Source organism: Schistocerca nitens, chromosome 2, assembly GCF_023898315.1.
Source record: "Schistocerca nitens isolate TAMUIC-IGC-003100 chromosome 2, iqSchNite1.1, whole genome shotgun sequence".
NCBI lineage: Eukaryota > Metazoa > Arthropoda > Insecta > Orthoptera > Acrididae > Schistocerca > Schistocerca nitens.
Genome location: NC_064615.1, coordinates 1,161,477,820 through 1,161,496,491, shown reverse-complemented (window position 1 = coordinate 1,161,496,491; position 18,672 = coordinate 1,161,477,820).

Here is an 18,672-nt window from a genome sequence, read left to right as displayed (position 1 = left end):
TTAGCGCACAGCTGTACCAGTCCCCCTTCTTTCTACCCTAGGTGAAGGAGAACTGTAAGGAGCTGCAGAAAGCACCATTTCCAACAATCACCATCTGTAGACATAGTTAGCGCACAGCTGTACCTGTCCCCCTTCTTTCTACCCTAGGTGAAGGAGAACTGTAAGGAGCTGCAGAAAGCACCATTTCCAACAATCACCATCTGTAGACATAGTTAGCGCACAGCTGTACCTGTCTCCCCTTCTTTCTACCCTAGGTGAAGGAGAACTGTAAGGAGCTGCAGAAAGCACCATTTCCAACAATCACCATCTGTAGACATAGTTAGCGCACAGCTGTACCTGTCTCCCCTTCTTTCTACCCAAGGTGAAGGAGAACTGTAAGGAGCTGCAGAAAGCACCATTTCCAACAATCACCATCTGTAGACATAGTTAGCGCACAGCTGTACCTGTCTCCCCTTCTTTCTTCCCTAGGTGAAGGAGAACTGTAAGGAGCTGCAGAAAGCAACATTTCGAACATTCACCATCTGTAGACATAGTTAGCGCACAGCTGTACCTGTCTCCCCTTCTTTCTTCCCTAGGTGAAGGAGAACTGTAAGGAGCTGCAGAAAATACTATTTCCAACATTGACCACCTAAGGACGTAGTTAGCCCACACCTGTACTTGTCTCCCTTACTGTTTACCCTAGGTTTAGAAGAACCGTAAGAAGCTGCAGAAAGCAACATTTCCAACAATCACCATCTGTAGACATAGTTAGCGGACAGCTGTACCTGTCTCCCCTTCTTTCTACCCTAGGTGAAGGAGAACTGTAAGGAGCTGCAGAAAATACTATTTCCAACATTGACCACCTAAGGACGTGGTTAGCGCACACCTGTACTTGTCTCCCTTACTGTTTACCCTAGGTGTAGAAGAACCGTAAGAAGCTGCAGAAAGCAACATTTCCAACAATCACCATCTGTAGACATAGTTAGCGCACAGCTGTACCTGTCTCCCCTTCTTTCTACCCTAGGTGAAGGAGAACTGTAAGGAGCTGCAGAAAGCACCATTTCCAAATATCACCATCTGTAGACATAGTTAGCGCACAGCTGTACCTGTCTCCCCTTCTTTCTACCCTAGGTGAAGGAGAACTGTAAGGAGCTGCAGAAAATACTATTTCCAACAATCACCATCTGTAGACATAGTTAGCGCACAGCTGTATCTGTCTCCCCTTCTTTCTACCCTAGTCAAAGGAGAACTGTAAGGAGCTGCAGAAAGCACCATTTCCAACAATCACCATCTGTAGACATAGTTAGCGCACAGCTGTACCTGTCTCCCCTTCTTTCTACCCTAGGTGAAGGAAAACTGTAAGGAGCTGCAGAAAGCACCATTTCCAACAATCACCATCTGTAGACATAGTTAGCGCACAGCTGTACCTGTCTCCCCTTCTTTCTACCCTAGGTGAAGGAGAACTGTAAGGAGCTGCAGAAAGCACCATTTCCAACAATCACCATCTGTAGACATAGTTAGCGCACAGCTGTACCTGTCTCCCCTACTTTCTTCCCTACATGAAGGAGAACTGTAAGGAGCTGCAGAAAGCACCATTTCCAACAATCACCATCTGTAGACATAGTTAGCGCACAGCTGCACCTGTCTCTCCTTCTTTCTTCCCTAGGTGAAGGAGAACTGTAAGGAGCTGCAGAAAATACTATTTCCAACATTGACCACCTAAGGACGTAGTTAGCGCACACCTGTACTTGTCTCCCTTACTGTTTACCCTCGGTGTAGAAGAACCGTAAGAAGCTGCAGAAAGCAACATTTCCAACAATCACCATCTGTAGACATAGTTAGCGCACAGCTGTACCTGTCTCCCCTTCTTTCTACCCTAGGTGAAGGAGAACTGTAAGGAGCTGAAGAAAATACTATTTCCAACATTGACCACCTAAGGACGTAGTTAGCGCACACCTGTACTTGTCTCCCTTACTGTTTACCCTAGGTGTAGAAGAACCGTAAGAAGCTGCAGAAAGCAACATTTCCAACAATCACCATCTGTAGACATAGTTAGCGCACAGCTGTACCTGTCTCCCCTACTTTCTTCCCTACATGAAGGAGAACTGTAAGGAGCTGCAGAAAGCACCATTTCCAACAATCACCATCTGTAAACATAGTTAGCGCACAGCTGTACCTGTCTCCCCTTCTTTCAACCCTAGGTGAAGGAGAGCTGTAAGGAGCTGCAGAAAGCAACATTTCCAACATTCACCATCTGTAGACATAGATAGCGCACAGCTGTACCTGTCTCCCCTTCTTTCTACCCTAGGTGAAGGAGAACTGTAAGGAGCTGCAGAAAGCAACATTTCCAACATTCACCATCTGTAGACATAGTTAGCGCACAGGTGTACCTGTCTCCCCTTCTTTCTACCCTAGGTGAAGGAGAACTGTAAAGAGCTGCAGAAAGCACCATTTCCAACAATCACCATCTGTAGACATAGTTAGCGCACAGCTGTACCTGTCCCCCTTCTTTCTACCCTAGGTGAAGGAGAACTGTAAGGAGCTGCAGAAAGCACCATTTCCAACAATCACCATCTGTAGACATAGTTAGCGCACAGCTGTACCAGTCCCCCTTCTTTCTACCCTAGGTGAAGGAGAACTGTAAGGAGCTGCAGAAAGCACCATTTCCAACAATCACCATCTGTAGACATAGTTAGCGCACAGCTGTACCTGTCTCCCCTACTTTCTACCCTAGGTGAAGGAGAACAGTAAGGAGCTGCAGAAAGCACCATTTCCAACAATCACCATCTGTAGACATAGTTAGTGCGCAGCTGTACCTGTCTCCCCTTCTTTCTACCCTAGGTGAAGGAGAACTGTAAGGAGCTGCAGAAAGCACCATTTCCAACAATCACGATCTGTAGACATAGTTAGCGCACAGCTGTACCAGTCCCCCTTCTTTCTACCCTAGGTGAAGGAGAACTGTAAGGAGCTGCAGAAAGCACCATTTCCAACAATCACCATCTGTAGACATATTTAGCGCACAGCTGTACCAGTCCCCCTTCTTTCTACCCTAGGTGAAGGAGAACTGTAAGGAGCTGCAGAAAGCACCATTTCCAACAATCACCATCTGTAGACATAGTTAGCGCACAGCTGTACCTGTCCCCCTTCTTTCTACCCTAGGTGAAGGAGAACTGTAAGGAGCTGCAGAAAGCACCATTTCCAACAATCACCATCTGTAGACATAGTTAGCGCACAACTGTACCTGTCTCCCCTTCTTTCTACCCTAGGTGAAGGAGAACTGTAAGGAGCTGCAGAAAGCACCATTTCCAACAATCACCATCTGTAGACATAGTTAGCGCACAGCTGTACCTGTCTCCCCTTCTTTCTACGCAAGGTGAAGGAGAACTGTAAGGAGCTGCAGAAAGCACCATTTCCAACAATCACCATCTGTAGACATAGTTAGCGCACAGCTGTACCTGTCTCCCCTTCTTTCTTCCCTAGGTGAAGGAGAACTGTAAGGAGCTGCAGAAAGCAACATTTCGAACATTCACCATCTGTAGACATAGTTAGCGCACAGCTGTACCTGTCTCCCCTTCTTTCTTCCCTAGGTGAAGGAGAACTGTAAGGAGCTGCAGAAAATACTATTTCCAACATTGACCACCTAAGGACGTAGTTAGCCCACACCTGTACTTGTCTCCCTTACTGTTTACCCTAGGTTTAGAAGAACCGTAAGAAGCTGCAGAAAGCAACATTTCCAACAATCACCATCTGTAGACATAGTTAGCGGACAGCTGTACCTGTCTCCCCTTCTTTCTACCCTAGGTGAAGGAGAACTGTAAGGAGCTGCAGAAAATACTATTTCCAACATTGACCACCTAAGGACGTGGTTAGCGCACACCTGTACTTGTCTCCCTTACTGTTTACCCTAGGTGTAGAAGAACCGTAAGAAGCTGCAGAAAGCAACATTTCCAACAATCACCATCTGTAGACATAGTTAGCGCACAGCTGTACCTGTCTCCCCTTCTTTCTACCCTAGGTGAAGGAGAACTGTAAGGAGCTGCAGAAAGCACCATTTCCAAATATCACCATCTGTAGACATAGTTAGCGCACAGCTGTACCTGTCTCCCCTTCTTTCTACCCTAGGTGAAGGAGAACTGTAAGGAGCTGCAGAAAATACTATTTCCAACAATCACCATCTGTAGACATAGTTAGCGCACAGCTGTATCTGTCTCCCCTTCTTTCTACCCTAGTCAAAGGAGAACTGTAAGGAGCTGCAGAAAGCACCATTTCCAACAACCACCATCTGTAGACATAGTTAGCACACAGCTGTACCTGTCACCCCTTCTTTCTACCCTAGGTGAAGGAAAACTGTAAGGAGCTGCAGAAAGCACCATTTCCAACAATCACCATCTGTAGACATAGTTAGCGCACAGCTGTACCTGTCTCCCCTTCTTTCTACCCTAGGTGAAGGAGAACTGTAAGGAGCTGCAGAAAGCACCATTTCCAACAATCACCATCTGTAGACATAGTTAGCGCACAGCTGTACCTGTCTCCCCTACTTTCTTCCCTACATGAAGGAGAACTGTAAGGAGCTGCAGAAAGCACCATTTCCAACAATCACCATCTGTAGACATAGTTAGCGCACAGCTGCACCTGTCTCTCCTTCTTTCTTCCCTAGGTGAAGGAGAACTGTAAGGAGCTGCAGAAAATACTATATCCAACATTGACCACCTAAGGACGTAGTTAGCGCACACCTGTACTTGTCTCAGTTACTGTTTACCCTCGGTGTAGAAGAACCGTAAGAAGCTGCAGAAAGCAACATTTCCAACAATCACCATCTGTAGACATAGTTAGCGCACAGCTGTACCTGTCTCCCCTTCTTTCTACCCTAGGTGAAGGAGAACTGTAAGGAGCTGAAGAAAATACTATTTCCAACATTGACCACCTAAGGACGTAGTTAGCGCACACCTGTACTTGTCTCCCTTACTGTTTACCCTAGGTGTAGAAGAACCGTAAGAAGCTGCAGAAAGCAACATTTCCAACAATCACCATCTGTAGACATAGTTAGCGCACAGCTGTACCTGTCTCCCCTACTTTCTTCCCTACATGAAGGAGAACTGTAAGGAGCTGCAGAAAGCACCATTTCCAACAATCACCATCTGTAAACATAGTTAGCGCACAGCTGTACCTGTCTCCCCTTCTTTCAACCCTAGGTGAAGGAGAGCTGTAAGGAGCTGCAGAAAGCAACATTTCCAACATTCACCATCTGTAGACATAGATAGCGCACAGCTGTACCTGTCTCCCCTTCTTTCTACCCTAGGTGAAGGAGAACTGTAAGGAGCTGCAGAAAGCAACATTTCCAACATTCACCATCTGTAGACATAGTTAGCGCACAGGTGTACCTGTCCCCCTTCTTTCTACCCTAGGTGAAGGAGAACTGTAAAGAGCTGCAGAAAGCACCATTTCCAACAATCACCATCTGTAGACATAGTTAGCGCACAGCTGTACCTGTCCCCCTTCTTTCTACCCTAGGTGAAGGAGAACTGTAAGGAGCTGCAGAAAGCACCATTTCCAACAACCACCATCTGTAGACATAGTTAGCGCACAGCTGTACCTGTCCCCCTTCTTTCTACCCTAGGTGAAGGAGAACTGTAAGGAGCTGCAGAAAGCACCATTTCCAACAATCACCATCTGTAGACATAGTTAGCGCACAGCTGTACCTGTCTCCCCTTCTTTCTACCCTAGGTGAAGGAGAACTGTAAGGAGCTGCAGAAAGCACCATTTCCAACAATCACCATCTGTAGACATAGTTAGCGCACAGCTGTACCAGTCCCCCTTCTTTCTACCGTAGGTGAAGGAGAACTGTAAGGAGCTGCAGAAAGCACCACTTCCAACAATCACCATCTGTAGACATAGTTAGAACACAGCTGTACCAGTCCCCCTTCTTTCTACCCTAGGTGAAGGAGAACTGTAAGGAGCTGCAGAAAGCACCATTTCCAACAATGACCATCTGTAGACATAGTTAGCGCACAGCTGTACCAGTCCCCCTTCTTTCTACCCTAGGTGAAGGGGAACTGTAAGGAGCTGCAGAAAGCACCATTTCCAACAATCACCATCTGTAGACATAGATAGCGCACAGCTGTACCTGTCACCCTTATTTCTACCCTAGGTGAAGGAGAACTGTAAGGAGCTGCAGAAAGCACCATTTCCAACAATCACCATCTGTAGACATAGTTAGCGCACAGCTGTACCTGTCTCCCCTTCTTTCTACCCTAGGTGAAGGAGAACTGTAAGGAGCTGCAGAAAGCACCATTTCCAACAATCACCATCTGTAGACATAGTTAGCGCACAGCTGTACCTGTCTCCCCTTCTTTCTACCGTAGGTGAAGGAGAACTGTAAGGAGCTGCAGAAAGCACCATTTCCAACAATCACCATCTGTAAACATAGTTAGCGCACAGCTGTACCTGTCTCCCCTTCTTTCTACCCTAGGTGAAGGAGAACTGTAAGGAGCTGCAGAAAGCACCATTTCCAACAATCACCATCTATAGACATAGTTAGCGCACAGCTGTACCTGTCTCCCCTTCTTTCAACCCTAGGTGAAGGAGAGCTGTAAGGAGCTGCAGAAAGGAACATTTCCAACATTCACCATCTGTAGACATAGATAGCGCACAGCTGTACCTGTCTCCCCTTCTTTCTACCCTAGGTGAAGGAGAACTGTAAGGAGCTGCAGAAAGCAACATTTCCAACATTCACCATCTGTAGACATAGTTAGCGCACAGCTGTACCTGTCTACCCTTCTTTCTACCCTAGGTGAATGAGAACTGTAAGGAGCTGCAGAAAGCACCATTTCCAACAATCACCATCTGTAGACATAGTTAGCGCACAGCTGTACCTGTCTCCCCTTCTTTCTTCCCTTGTTGAAGGAGAACTGTAAGGAGCTGCAGAAAGCACCATTTCCAACAATCACCATCTGTAGACATAGTTAGCGCACCGCTGTACCTGTCCTCCTTCTTTCTACCCTAGGTGAAGGAGAACTGTAAGGAGCTGCAGAAAGCACCATTTCCAACAATCACCATCTGTAGACATAGTTAGCGCACAGCTGTACCTGTCTCCCCTTCTTTCTACCCTAGGTGAAGGAGAACTGTAAGGAGCTGCAGAAAGCACCATTTCCAACAATCACCATCTGTAGACATAGTTAGCGCACAGCTGTACCTGTCTCCCCTTCTTTCTACCCTAGGTGAAGGAGAACTGTAAGGAGCTGCAGAAAGCAACATTTCCAACATTCACCATCTGTAGACATAGTTAGCGCACAGCTGTACCTGTCTCCCCTTCTTTCTTCCCTAGGTGAAGGAGAACTGTAAGGAGCTGCAGAAAATACTATTTCCAACATTGACCACCTAAGGACGTAGTTAGCGCACACCTGTACTTGTCTCCCTTACTGTTTACCCTAGGTGTAGAAGAACCGTAAGAAGCTGCAGAAAGCAACATTTCCAACAATCACCATCTGTAGACATAGTTAGCGAACAGCTGTACCTGTCTCCCCTTCTTTCTACCCTAGGTGAAGGAGAACTGTAAGGAGCTGCAGAATATACTATTTCCAACATTGACAACCTAAGGACGTAGTTAGCGCACACCTGTACTTGTCTCCCTTACTGTTTACCCTAGGTGTAGAAGAACCGTAAGAAGCTGCAGAAAGCAACATTTCCAACAATCACCATCTGTAGACATAGTTAGCGCACAGCTGTACCTGTCTCCCCTTCTTTCTACCCTAGGTGAAGGAGAACTGTAAGGAGCTGCAGAATGCACCATTTCCAACAATCACCATCTGAAGACATAGTTAGCGTACAGCTGTACCTGTCTCCCCTTCTTTCTACCCTAGGTGAAGGAGAACAGTAAGGAGCTGCAGAAAGCACCATTTCCAACAATCACCATCTGTAGACATAGCGCGCAGCTGTACCTGTCTCCCCTTCTTTCTACCCTAGGTGAAGGAGAACTGTAAGGAGCTGCAGAAAGCACCATTTCCAACAATCACCATCTGTAGACGTAGTTAGCGCACAGCTGTACCAGTCCCCCTTCTTTCTACCGTAGGTGAAGGAGAACTGTAAGGAGCTGCAGAAAGCACCACTTCCAACAATCACCATCTGTAGACATAGTTAGAACACAGCTGTACCAGTCCCCCTTCTTTCTACCCTAGGTGAAGGAGAACTGTAAGGAGCTGCAGAAAGCACCATTTCCAACAATGACCATCTGTAGACATAGTTAGCGCACAGCTGTACCAGTCCCCCTTCTTTCTACCCTAGGTGAAGGGGAACTGTAAGGAGCTGCAGAAAGCACCATTTCCAACAATCACCATCTGTAGACATAGATAGCGCACAGCTGTACCTGTCACCCTTATTTCTACCCTAGGTGAAGGATAACTGTAAGGAGCTGCAGAAAGCACCATTTCCAACAATCACCATCTGTAGACATAGTTAGCGCACAGCTGTACCTGTCTCCCCTTCTTTCTACCCTAGGTGAAGGAGAACTGTAAGGAGCTGCAGAAAGCACCATTTCCAACAATCACCATCTGTAGACATAGTTAGCGCACAGCTGTACCTGTCTCCCCTTCTTTCTACCGTAGGTGAAGGAGAACTGTAAGGAGCTGCAGAAAGCACCATTTCCAACAATCACCATCTGTAAACATAGTTAGCGCACAGCTGTACCTGTCTCCCCTTCTTTCCACCCTAGGTGAAGGAGAACTGTAAGGAGCTGCAGAATGGAACATTTCCAACATTCACCATCTGTAGACATAGATAGCGCACAGCTGTACCTGTCTCCCCTTCTTTCTACCCTAGGTGAAGGAGAACTGTAAGGAGCTGCAGAATGCACCATTTCCAACAATCACCATCTGAAGTTATAGTTAGCGTACAGCTGTACCTATCTCCCCTTCTTTCTACCCTAGGTGAAGGAGAACTGTAAGGAGCTGCAGAATGCACCATTTCCAACAATCACCATCTGTAGACATAGTTAGCGCACAGCTGTACCTGTCTCCCCTTCTTTCTACCCTAGGTAAAGGAGAACTGTAAGGAGCTGCAGAAAGCACCATTTCCAACAATCACCATCTGTAGACATAGTTAGTGCACAGCTGTACCTGTCTCCCCTTCTTTCTACCCTAGGTGAAGGAGAACTGTAAGGAGCTGCAGAAAGCACCATTTCCAACAATCACCATCTGTAGACATAGTTAGCGCACAGCTGTACCTGTCTCCCCTCCTTTCTACCCTAGGTGAAGGAGAACTGTAAGGAGCTGCAGAAAGCACCATTTCCAACAATCACCATCTGTAGACATAGTTAGCGCACAGCTGTACCTGTCTCCCCTCCTTTCTACCCTAGGTGAAGGAGAACTGTAAGGAGCTGCAGAAAGCACCATTTCCAACAATCACCATCTGTAGACATAGTTAGCGCACAGCTGTACCTGTCTCCCCTTCATTCTACCCTAGGTGAAGGAGAACTGTAAGGAGCTGCAGAAAGCACCATTTCCAACAATCACCATCTGTAGACATAGTTAGCACACAGCTGTACCAGTCCCCCTTCTTTCTACCCTAGGTGAAGGAGAACTGTAAGGAGCTGCAGAAAGCACCGTTTCCAACAATCACCATCTGTAGACATAGTTAGCGCACAGCTGTACCTGTCTCCCCTACTTTCTACCCTAGGTGAAGGAGAACAGTAAGGAGCTGCAGAAAGCACCATTTCCAACAATCACCATCTGTAGACATAGTTAGCGCGCAGCTGTACCTGTCTCCCCTTCTTTCTACCCTAGGTGAAGGAGAACTGTAAGGAGCTGCAGAATGCACCATTTCCAACAATCACCATCTGTAGACATAGTTAGCGCACAGCTGTACCAGTCCCCCTTCTTTCTACCCTAGGTGAAGGAGAACTGTAAGGAGCTGCAGAAAGCACCATTTCCAACAATCACCATCTGTAGACATAGTTAGCGCACAGCTGTACCAGTCCCCCTTCTTTCTACCCTAGGTGAAGGAGAACTGTAAGGAGCTGCAGAAAGCACCATTTCCAACAATCACCATCTGTAGACATAGTTAGCGCACAGCTGTACCTGTCCCCCTTCTTTCTACCCTAGGTGAAGGAGAACTGTAAGGAGCTGCAGAAAGCACCATTTCCAACAATCACCATCTGTAGACATAGTTAGCGCACAGCTGTACCTGTCTCCCCTTCTTTCTACCCTAGGTGAAGGAGAACTGTAAGGAGCTGCAGAAAGCACCATTTCCAACAATCACCATCTGTAGACATAGTTAGCGCACAGCTGTACCTGTCTCCCCTTCTTTCTACCCAAGGTGAAGGAGAACTGTAAGGAGCTGCAGAAAGCACCATTTCCAACAATAACCATCTGTAGACATAGTTAGCGCACAGCTGTACCTGTCTCCCTTTCTTTCAACCCTAGGTGAAGGAGAGCTGTAAGGAGCTGCAGAAAGCACCATTTCCAACATTCACCATCTGTAGACATAGATAGCGCACAGCTGTACCTGCCTCCCCTTCTTTCTACCCTAGGTGAAGGAGAACTGTAAGGAGCTGCAGAAAGCAACATTTCCAACATTCACCATCTGTAGACATAGTTAGCGCACAGGTGTACCTGTCTCCCCTTCTTTCTACCCTAGGTGAAGGAGAACTGTAAGGAGCTGCAGAAAGCACCATTTCCAACAATCACCATCTGTAGTCATAGTTAGCGCACAGCTGTACCTGTCCCCCTTCTTTCTACCCTAGGTGAAGGAGAACTGTAAGGAGCTGCAGAAAGCACCATTTCCAACAATCACCATCTGTAGACATAGTTAGCGCACAGCTGTACCTGTCCCCCTTCTTTCTACCCTAGGTGAAGGAGAACTGTAAGGAGCTGCAGAAAGCACCATTTCCAACAATCACCATCTGTAGATATAGTTAGCGCACAGATGTACCTGTCTCCCCTTCTTTCTACCCTAGGTGAAGGAGAACTGTAAGGAGCTGCAGAAAGCACCATTTCCAACAATCACCATCTGTAGACATAGTTAGCGCACAGCTGTACCTGTCTCCCCTTCTTTCTACCCTAGGTGAAGGAGAACTGTAAGGAGCTGCAGAAAGCACCATTTCCAACAATCACCATCTGTAGACATAGTTAGCGCACAGCTGTACCTGTCTCCCCTTCTTTCTACCCTAGGTGAAGGAGAACTGTAAGGAGCTGCAGAAAGCAACATTTCCAACAATCACCATCTGTAGACATAGTTAGCGCACAGCTGTACCAGTCCCCCTTCGTTCTAGCCTAGGTGAAGGAGAACTGTAAGGAGCTGCAGAAAGCACCATTTCCAACAATCGGCATCTGTAGACATAGTTAGCGCAGAGCTGTACCTGTCTCCCCTTCTTTCTACCCTAGGTGAAGGAGAACTGTAAGGAGCTGCAGAAAGCACCATTTCCAACAATCACCATCTGTAGACATTGTTAGCGCACAGCTGTACCTGTCTCCCCTTCTTTCTACCCTAGGTGAAGGAGAACTGTAAGGAGCTGCAGAAACCACCATTTCCAACAATCACCATCTGTAGACATAATTAGCGCACAGCTGTACCTGTCTCCCCTTCTTTCTACCCTAGGTGAAGGAGAACTGTAAGGAGCTGCAGAAAGCACCATTTCCAACAATCACCATCTGTAGACATAGTTAGCGCACAGGTGTACCTGTCTCCCCTTCTTTCTACCCTAGGTGAAGGAGAACTGTAAAGAGCTGCAGAAAGCACCATTTCCAACAATCACCATTTGTAGACATAGTTAGCGCACAGCTGTACCTGTCCCCCTTCTTTCTACCCTAGGTGAAGGAGAACTGTAAGGAGCTGCAGAAAGCACCATTTCCAACAATCACCATCTGTAGACATAGTTAGCGCACAGCTGTACCTGTCCCCCTTCTTTCTACCCTAGGTGAAGGAGAACTGTAAGGAGCTGCAGAAAGCACCATTTCCAACAATCACCATCTGTAGACATAGTTAGCGCACAGATGTACCTGTCTCCCCTTCTTTCTACCCTAGGTGAAGGAGAACTGTAAGGAGCTGCAGAAAGCACCATTTCCAACAATCGGCATCTGTAGACATAGTTAGCGCACAGCTGTACCTGTCTCCCCTTCTTTCTACCCTAGGTGAAGGAGAACTGTAAGGAGCTGCAGAAAGCACCATTTCCAACAATCACCATCTGTAGACATAGTTAGCGCACAGCTGTACCCATCTCCCCTTCTTTCTACCCTAGGTGAAGGAGAACTGTAAGGAGCTGCAGATAGCAACATTTCCAACAATCACCATCTGTAGACATAGTTAGCGCAGAGCTGTACCAGTCCCCCTTCGTTCTAGCCTAGGTGAAGGAGAACTGTAAGGAGCTGCAGAAAGCACCATTTCCAACAATCGGCATCTGTAGACATAGTTAGCGCACAGCTGTACCTGTCTCCCCTTCTTTCTACCCTAGGTGAAGGAGAACTGTAAGGAGCTGCAGAAAGCGCCATTTCCAACAATCACCATCTGTCGACATAGTTAGCGCACAGCTGTACCTGTCTCCCCTTCTTTCTACCCTAGGTGAAGGAGAACTGTAAGGAGCTGCAGAAAGCACCATTTCCAACAATCACCATCTGTAGACATAGTTAGCGCACAGCTGTACCTGTCCCCCTACTTTCTTCCCTACATGAAGGAGAACTGTAAGGAGCTGCAGAAAGCACCATTTCCAACAATCACCATCTGTAGACATAGTTAGCGCACAGCTGTACCTGTCTCCCCTACTTTCTTCCCTACATGAAGGAGAACTGTAAGGAGCTGCAGAAAGCACCATTTCCAACAATCACCATCTGAAGACATAGTTAGCGCACAGCTGTACCTGTCTCCCCTTCTTTCTACCCTAGGTAAAGGAGAACTGTAAGGAGCTGCAGAAAGCACCATTTCCAACAATCACCATCTGTAGACATAGTTAGCGCACAGCTGTACCTGTCTCCCCTTCTTTCTACCCTAGGTGAAGGAGAACTGTAAGGAGCTGCAGAAAGCACCATTTCCAACAATCACCATCTGTAGACATAGTTAGCGCACAGCTGTACCTGTCTCCCCTACTTTCTTCCCTACATGAAGGAGAACTGTAAGGAGCTGCAGAAAGCACCATTTCCAACAATCACCATCTGTAGACATAGTTAGCGCACAGCTGTACCTGTCTCTCCTTCTTTCTTCCCTTGGTGAAGGAGAACTGTAAGGAGGTGCAGAAAATACTACTTCCAACGTTGACCACGTAAGGACGTAGTTAGCGCACACCTGTACTTGTCTCCCTTACTGTTTACCCTCGGTGTAGAAGAACCGTAAGAAGCTGCAGAAAGCAACATTTCCAACAATCACCATCTGTAGACATAGTTAGCGCACAGCTGTACCTGTCTCCCCTTCTTTCTACCCTAGGTGAAGGAGGACTGTAAGGAGCTGAAGAAAATACTATTTCCAACACTGACCACCTAAGGACGTAGTTAGCGCACACCTGTACTTGTCTCCCTTACTGTTTACCCTAGGTGTAGAAGAACCGTAAGAAGCTGCAGAAAGCAACATTTCCAACAATCACCATCTGTAGACATAGTTAGCGCACAGCTTTACCTGTCTCCCCTTCTTTCTACCCTAGGTGAAGGAGAACTGTAAGGAGCTGCAGAAAGCACCATTTTCAACAATCACCATCTGTAGACATAGTTAGCGCACAGCTGTACCTGTCTTCCCTTCTTTCTACCCTAGGTGAAGGAGAACTGTAAGAAGCTGCAGAAAGCAACATTTCCAACAATCCCCATTTGTAGACATAGTTAGCGCACAGCTGTACCTGTCTCCCCTTCTTTCTTCCCTAGGTGAAGGAGAACTGTAAGGAGCTGCAGAAAGCACCATTTCCAACAATCACCATCTGTAGACATAGTTAGCGCACAGCTGTACCTGTCTCCCCTTCTTTCTACCCTAGGTGAAGGAGAACTGTAAGGAGCTGCAGAAAATACTATTTCCAACAATCACCATCTGTAGACATAGTTAGCGCACAGCTGTACCTGTCTCCCCTTCTTTCTACCCTAGGTGAAGGAGAACTGTAAGGAGCTGCAGAAAGCAACATTTCCAACAATCACCATCTGTAGACATAGTTAGCGCACAGCTGTACCTGTCTCCCCTACTTTCTTCCCTACATGAAGGAGAACTGTAAGGAGCTGCTGAAAGCACCATTTCCAACAATCACCATCTGTTGACATAGTTAGCGCACAGCTGTACCTGTCTCCCCTTCTTTCTACCCTAGGTGAAGGAGAACTGTAAGGAGCTGCAGAAAGGAACATTTCCAACAATCACCATCTGTAGACATAGTTAGTGCACAGCTGTACCTGTCTCCCCTTCTTTCTACCCTAGGTGAAGGAGAACTGTAAGGAGCTGCAGAAAGCACCATTTCCAACAATCACCATCTGTAGACATAGTTAGCGCACAGCGGTACATGTCTCCCCTACTTTCTTCCCTACGTGAAGGAGAACTGTAAGGAGCTGCAGAAAGCACCATTTCCAACAATCACCATCTGTAGACACAGTTAGCGCACAGCTGTACCTGTCTCCCCTACTTTCTTCCCTACATGAAGGAGAACTGTAAGGAGCTGCAGAAAGCACCATTTCCAACAATCACCATCTGTAGACATAGTTAGCGCACAGCTGTACCTGTCTCCCCTTCTTTCTACCCTAGGTGAAGGAGAACTGTAAGGAGCTGCAGAAAGCACCATTTCCAACAATCACCATCTGTAGACATAGTTAGCACACAGCTGTACCAGTCCCCCTTCTTTCTACCCTAGGTGAAGGAGAACTGTAAGGAGCTGCAGAAAGCACCATTTCCAACAATCACCATCTGTAGACATAGTTAGCGCACAGCTGTACCTGTCTCCCCTACTTTCTACCCTAGGTGAAGGAGAACAGTAAGGAGCTGCAGAAAGCACCATTTCCAACAATCACCATCTGTAGACATAGTTAGCGCGCAGCTGTACCTGTCTCCCCTTCTTTCTACCCTAGGTGAAGGAGAACTGTAAGGAGCTGCAGAAAGCACCATTTCCAACAATCACCATCTGTAGACATAGTTAGCGCACAGCTGTACCAGTCCCCCTTCTTTCTACCCTAGGTGAAGGAGAACTGTAAGGAGCTGCAGAAAGCACCATTTCCAACAATCACCATCTGTAGACATAGTTAGCGCACAGCTGTACCAGTCCCCCTTCTTTCTACCCTAGGTGAAGGAGAACTGTAAGGAGCTGCAGAAAGCACCATTTCCAACAATCGGCATCTGTAGACATAGTTAGCGCAGAGCTGTACCTGTCTCCCCTTCTTTCTACCCTAGGTGAAGGAGAACTGTAAGGAGCTGCAGAAAGCACCATTTCCAACAATCACCATCTGTAGACATTGTTAGCGCACAGCTGTACCTGTCTCCCCTTCTTTCTACCCTAGGTGAAGGAGAACTGTAAGGAGCTGCAGAAAGCACCATTTCCAACAATCACCATCTGTAGACATAATTAGCGCACAGCTGTACCTGTCTCCCCTTCTTTCAACCCTAGGTGAAGGAGAACTGTAAGGAGCTGCAGAAAGCACCATTTCCAACAATCACCATCTGTAGACATAGTTAGCGCACAGCTGTACCTGTCCCCCTTCTTTCTACCCTAGGTGAAGGAGAACTGTAAGGAGCTGCAGAAAGCACCATTTCCAACAATCACCATCTGTAGACATAGTTAGCGCACAGCTGTACCTGTCCCCCTTCTTTCTACCCTAGGTGAAGGAGAACTGTAAGGAGCTGCAGAAAGCACCATTTCCAACAATCACCATCTGTAGACATAGTTAGCGCACAGATGTACCTGTCTCCCCTTCTTTCTACCCTAGGTGAAGGAGAACTGTAAGGAGCTGCAGAAAGCACCATTTCCAACAATCGGCATCTGTAGACATAGTTAGCGCACAGCTGTACCTGTCTCCCCTTCTTTCTACCCTAGGTGAAGGAGAACTGTAAGGAGCTGCAGAAAGCACCATTTCCAACAATCACCATCTGTAGACATAGTTAGCGCACAGCTGTACCCATCTCCCCTTCTTTCTACCCTAGGTGAAGGAGAACTGTAAGGAGCTGCAGATAGCAACATTTCCAACAATCACCATCTGTAGACATAGTTAGCGCAGAGCTGTACCAGTCCCCCTTCGTTCTAGCCTAGGTGAAGGAGAACTGTAAGGAGCTGCAGAAAGCACCATTTCCAACAATCGGCATCTGTAGACATAGTTAGCGCACAGCTGTACCTGTCTCCCCTTCTTTCTACCCTAGGTGAAGGAGAACTGTAAGGAGCTGCAGAAAGCGCCATTTCCAACAATCACCATCTGTCGACATAGTTAGCGCACAGCTGTACCTGTCTCCCCTTCTTTCTACCCTAGGTGAAGGAGAACTGTAAGGAGCTGCAGAAAGCACCATTTCCAACAATCACCATCTGTAGACATAGTTAGCGCACAGCTGTACCTGTCCCCCTACTTTCTTCCCTACATGAAGGAGAACTGTAAGGAGCTGCAGAAAGCACCATTTCCAACAATCACCATCTGTAGACATAGTTAGCGCACAGCTGTACCTGTCTCCCCTACTTTCTTCCCTACATGAAGGAGAACTGTAAGGAGCTGCAGAAAGCACCATTTCCAACAATCACCATCTGAAGACATAGTTAGCGCACAGCTGTACCTGTCTCCCCTTCTTTCTACCCTAGGTAAAGGAGAACTGTAAGGAGCTGCAGAAAGCACCATTTCCAACAATCACCATCTGTAGACATAGTTAGCGCACAGCTGTACCTGTCTCCCCTTCTTTCTACCCTAGGTAAAGGAGAACTGTAAGGAGCTGCAGAAAGCACCATTTCCAACAATCACCATCTGTAGACATAGTTAGCGCACAGCTGTACCTGTCTCTCCTTCTTTCTTCCCTAGGTGAAGGAGAACTGTAAGGAGGTGCAGAAAATACTACTTCCAACGTTGACCACGTAAGGACGTAGTTAGCGCACACCTGTACTTGTCTCCCTTACTGTTTACCCTCGGTGTAGAAGAACCGTAAGAAGCTGCAGAAAGCAACATTTCCAACAATCACCATCTGTAGACATAGTTAGCGCACAGCTGTACCTGTCTCCCCTTCTTTCTACCCTAGGTGAAGGAGGACTGTAAGGAGCTGAAGAAAATACTATTTCCAACACTGACCACCTAAGGACGTAGTTAGCGCACACCTGTACTTGTCTCCCTTACTGTTTACCCTAGGTGTAGAAGAACCGTAAGAAGCTGCAGAAAGCAACATTTCCAACAATCACCATCTGTAGACATAGTTAGCGCACAGCTTTACCTGTCTCCCCTTCTTTCTACCCTAGGTGAAGGAGAACTGTAAGGAGCTGCAGAAAGCACCATTTTCAACAATCACCATCTGTAGACATAGTTAGCGCACAGCTGTACCTGTCTTCCCTTCTTTCTACCCTAGGTGAAGGAGAACTGTAAGAAGCTGCAGAAAGCAACATTTCCAACAATCCCCATTTGTAGACATAGTTAGCGCACAGCTGTACCTGTCTCCCCTTCTTTCTTCCCTAGGTGAAGGAGAACTGTAAGGAGCTGCAGAAAGCACCATTTCCAACAATCACCATCTGTAGACATAGTTAGCGCACAGCTGTACCTGTCTCCCCTTCTTTCTACCCTAGGTGAAGGAGAACTGTAAGGAGCTGCAGAAAATACTATTTCCAACAATCACCATCTGTAGACATAGTTAGCGCACAGCTGTACCTGTCTCCCCTTCTTTCTACCCTAGGTGAAGGAGAACTGTAAGGAGCTGCAGAAAGCAACATTTCCAACAATCACCATCTGTAGACATAGTTAGCGCACAGCTGTACCTGTCTCCCCTACTTTCTTCCCTACATGAAGGAGAACTGTAAGGAGCTGCAGAAAGCACCATTTCCAACAATCACCATCTGTAGACATAGTTAGCGCACAGCTGTACCTGTCTCCCCTTCTTTCTACCCTAGGTGAAGGAGAACTGTAAGGAGCTGCAGAAAGGAACATTTCCAACAATCACCATCTGTAGACATAGTTAGCGCACAGCTGTACCTGTCTCCCCTTCTTTCTACCCTAGGTGAAGGAGAACTGTAAGGAGCTGCAGAAAGCACCATTTCCAACAATCACCATCTGTAGACATAGTTAGCGCACAGCGGTACATGTCTCCCCTACTTTCTTCCCTACGTGAAGGAGAACTGTAAGGAGCTGCAGAAAGCACCATTTCCAACAATCACCATCTGTAGACACAGTTAGCGCACAGCTGTACCTGTCTCCCCTACTTTCTTCCCTACATGAAGGAGAACTGTAAGGAGCTGCAGAAAGCACCATTTCCAACAATCACCATCTGTAGACATAGTTAGCGCACAGCTGTACCTGTCTCCCCTTCTTTCTACCCTAGGTGAAGGAGAACTGTAAGGAGCTGCAGAAAGCACCATTTCCAACAATCACCATCTGTAGACATAGTTAGCACACAGCTGTACCAGTCCCCCTTCTTTCTACCCTAGGTGAAGGAGAACTGTAAGGAGCTGCAGAAAGCACCATTTCCAACAATCACCATCTGTAGACATAGTTAGCGCACAGCTGTACCTGTCTCCCCTACTTTCTACCCTAGGTGAAGGAGAACAGTAAGGAGCTGCAGAAAGCACCATTTCCAACAATCACCATC